Source organism: Carlito syrichta, unplaced genomic scaffold, assembly GCF_000164805.1.
Source record: "Carlito syrichta isolate Samal-C Ts95f unplaced genomic scaffold, Tarsius_syrichta-2.0.1 Scaffold308853, whole genome shotgun sequence".
Taxonomy (NCBI): Eukaryota; Metazoa; Chordata; class Mammalia; order Primates; family Tarsiidae; genus Carlito; species Carlito syrichta.
The window spans coordinates 1,219,493-1,224,346 of NW_007252949.1; positions in this window are offsets into that span (position 1 = coordinate 1,219,493).

The following is a 4,854-nucleotide window of genomic DNA, read 5'->3' on the forward strand; positions in this document are numbered from 1 at the left end:
GGCCTCTCAAAGTGCTGGATTACAGGCTGAGCCACTGAGTCCGACCAAGGTTAATTGTTTGATTACAATTCCATAACTACTTATATCATTAACACAGGATACTTTTCTGGTTCACTCAGATCCACAGGATGTATATTTAATATACTAGATGGCAAAGTTTGTTATAAAATATTATATTTTTCATTATATAACAAATCTTTTAATAAAAAATGAAAACAAAAACTTCAGTTATTTTTCACCTATAAGATTACAGAAATATGAAAAACTTGATAACATACCCTATTAATGGAACAAAGGGGAGAATGAAGTATTCTCATATTTTGTTGTTTAGAATGCAAAATGGAACAACTCCCATTGAGGGAGATTTGGCAACACCTAACATCACACGTGCATTAATCTTTGACTCAGCAATCTTTATCTCAGGAATCTGCTCAGTGATACAAAGGTAAATCAACATTAACTTAACATAAGTCAACACAACAATATTTGTACTATTATAAAATTGACATCAACTAAAAAATTCAACTGTAGAGGTCTACTTGAGTAGACTGTAGTCTCTATACACAATGGAGTACTGGACTATATATTTGTTAAAAGAGGTTGGGCATATTTTTGTGTAGTAGATTATATACTGTATATTCTGAGGTACAGTTGATTGATAAAAGCAAATTTCAGAAAAATTAGTACAGTTTGTTACTTCTTGCATAGAAGCAGGAAGGGCATCTATCTATCTGTATCTCTTTCATGAATTTGTATACATTTGTTTATATTTGAAAAAAAAAGAAAAGAAAAGAAAGAAAAATGTGTAAAATGGAAGGAAACAGAGTTGAGAGATAGCCATGAAAGTGAGATTTCACAAAATGTAAGTTTTGGATTTGGGGTCGATGTTGGTTCTAGAATATTGTAAATTATTTTTATAATTAAAAGACATAATAAAAGGCAAACTCTAAATATCATAGAAAACTAAAACAGATATTTATTACAAAGTGATTTAACCACATACATAAAACTATTAACTGAAATAGAATACAGTATTTTGATAACAGTTTCTCAGAAGTTCATAATCTTAGGAACACAGAATTGTAAATAGTGTTAAACCACATTCAGTCATTATTTTATAGTAAATTAGAAGCTACTGTAAGATAATTTAAATAATGTCATTGCATCACTGTAGCAAAATTTATAATCTTCAATTTAAAGTAGATATAGTAAGGTAGATATATTGTTTTCCTTTTTGAAATTATGCATATTTTAGTTCTCACTGCTGAAAAACTTTAGAAACAGTAAAAACCCAGTAGTGATGAGCACTCCTTGAAATAGGATATTGTGACTAAATGCCATCCAAAGTATTAGGAATCTAGGAATCCTAAAATTAAATTGATGTGGAGGCAGAAAATTTACCTAGAACATTCTTTGGTGCCAGAGATAAAAAGCTACATTTTTTAATCTGATAGGACTGGTCAGATAGACACAAGTACCAGCGTGAAATATCTAAGGTATAAGTATAAGATTATTTGAAGTTAAAAAAAAGACTAAAATTTATTATAAAACATTTGAGTATCTAAAAAGTTTGTATTTATAAGAAACTCAAAAATTATAAAAATAAATTACAAAAAGAAAATTATTAAAAATATAAAGAGAAGTAAAACATTGTTGAAAATGTTTATAAGATTGATATTAGTAATTAAAGCAAATGAAGTTAGCATTTATTACATATTCCAGACAAACTATATTTTGTAGAACTCAAAAAGCCCTAGTGAATAAGTAAATGTTCTTGTTTACATAAGACTTCCAGATCGAAAGTTTATTAAATGAATTATAAAAAAGGAAAAAATAAATTTGCAGTTCTAAGCAAAGAAATCCTGGAATTGGTCACAGGATGAATAAAAAAGTTTACAACACAAAGGATCAATTTTATAAAACCTGAACTTACAAATCACCATTAAAGCTCAGCATTGATAAAGTAAATATATAATATGACTCCTAGCCTAATACAGTATGAAATATTTTAACATTCTCATGACATATAGATGTTAAAATAAAATTAAAGCTCAATTTAGATAGGATGTTAAATTTACAGTATATAAGAAGTTAAAAGAGAGGTTAAACACACACAACAAAAAAACAAAGTAATTTGCAAAATCAAGAAAATAAATAATCAGAAGAAATAGAAAACCTAACTTCTTCAACAAATTAAATGACTGGAGGAAAATTATGTTAAAAAGAGACTTAACCATGACCTAACAGAAATAACTTTAAAAAAATACAGTGAGTGAAACTTATATGATACTGATTCAAATTTAAAACATTTAAAAATATACTTTCAGACAATTGGTGTAATTTGAAAAGAAATGTGGTTTTAAATAATTATTAACATTTATAGCTGTGTGCAAAAATGGTACTGTGATTAGCTATGCCTGAGATTACTTTATAAAACCCCTCAAAATGGGGTTATGAATTTAATGTATGTTTATGCTTTCTTTTCAACTTTTGAGAAAAAGTTAAAACAACAGAATTAATTGGTGTTATTTTATATTCATATTGCTGTCATTCTTATCAAATTATTTTTATTTATGCTTAGTCCTGGTACAAAAAATAGTCATTTTCCTGATAAAAATTATATAAAAAATGTTTACTACTTATTTCTCAAATATTTAGTCACTTGATTCTCACTTTCTCTCTTTTTTGTCCTTGCTAGTCTCTCTGGATTTAAATTGTTTTGCTATAGCCAATCTGATATTCCTGTATTTCATATTGACTTAAAAGTTAGCTTTATAAAATATAGACATGATTATATATGTCCCATGCTTAGAAATTTCTAACTGTATAATTTTATTCGCTTCCACACTTCTAAAAACACTTAGTGAACATCTATGTTTTAAAATTGAATGCACTCATGACCTTCATAAAACCTACACTAAAGTCAAGGTTGCAAAGTCTAATATCCTTATTATAGCCTTTTAATTAGACCATAAGTATTAGTCGAATCATGACTTCCTCATACTGATGGTCAAGCCAGGCTCAATTTCACCATCAGTTTCCAATTTTCTAAATTCATCAGATTCTTCTAAGTATCCACACTCTAGAGCATGCTAATACTTCTGTCTTGAATTTGCCTGTTCTTTCTCTTTTTTTGTTTGAACATTATACATTATCCTTTAAGATCTAAGTCAAATGACAGCTCTTATCCTCCCTCAGAATGAGTATCTCCCTTGATATCATGTTTCTAGTCTTCTTTTTAGTAATTCTCTCAGTACCTCTTCATAGTAGCTGTACCGATCCCCTCATAAGCACAGGCACTCTTTATTATTAATATTCACATTCCCACAGTATAGCACATTGCCTTGCATACTGATGAATGCCCAAACGTCTTGAATTATTAGAACGAAATATTATAGTTTCCAAACTTTAACTACATTCGATTTATTAAGATATAGCTGTCACTTAAATATAAAATATGTAGTGATTTTGCACTTTTAGATCATCTGCATGGGTCATTGATCACCTCTGATATGTTTGAAATATCACTATGTGATGTTACTGCTTTTGCTTTAATTTTTTTTAGGTTTTATTTGTTTTCAATATCTGTTAATATATTTGCATTCTGTAGGAAGATGTAGTATAAATAAAATTTTATTGGGTATCGAAAACTTTTTTTTAATTTTAATTGAAAATATGGGTGAGAAAATAAAACACATTTAAATATCTTGACTCAATAATCTGTTTTCATTAACTTCAAGATATTAATATTTACAGCATTGATATGACAAATTTAAGAAAAAAATCTAACCTTTATATTGAGACATATGAATTCCTGTTTATGTAGGCAAATAATGGTCAGATATTATGATTTTTATAGAATTCAATCCAATGACAACTTCCTATACATCTATGCTTAAGAATATTTTAATGTTCAGTAAATTCAAGCACCATAATTACCATTGTTGGTTTTTGCATATTGGTAGAATTTTGACAATCAGTTTAATTAAATTTTAGGAAGCAATACACCAGAAAATGAGAACACACATTATGAGATGTTAACTTTACATGAATTTTATTTGTGAAAAACCCACAATGTGGTTAGAAAATATGAGCTGGCAAATGAAATTTAGCATCAACTTTAGTTCAGATTGACAATACTATCAAATATAAAATATTATTGGAACAAATTAGTAAAATATATCTTCTACTGTCTCTTGTTTTCTTACTTTTTGAAAAAAAATTTTTTTGTTTTGTTTTTTGAGTTGGAGTCTCACTCTGTCGCCCAGACTGGAGTACAATGTCCGCTCCCGGCCACCGCAGCCTCACCTGCAGGGCTCCGGTGATTCTTCCACCTCAGCCTTCCGAGTAGTCGAAACTACAGACATACGCTACCATGCCCGGCTGATTTTTTGATTTATTGTAGAGATGAGGTCTCGCTGCCCAGACAGGTCTCGAAGTTTTATAATTATAGTTATTCATATTTAATAAGTTCAAATTATTTACAATATGTAAAAATAAATAAATGAAAATATCAATCTATTTTTGTTCATTTGCTAGGGAAGAATTTAGTAAAAATGAACAAGACATTCAATACATAAATACTGTAATGGAATTGAACATAATTTTAGTATTAGATGAGTATATAATTGAAAATATATTTTAAACTTTATTATATGTATTTGCACTATACATCTATAGCCAATATGTGTGAGTGTTGATAAAACTGATTATCCTATTGGAAAGTAAAATATCTAGTCCCTCATGTAATTATTTAATTTTGATGATTCTTATGGGATGCCAAAATTAATCCACTATATGAAAACAACTGCTATGCTTTTCGCAGTTTTTTTTTTAAAGAAAAGTTATATTCTG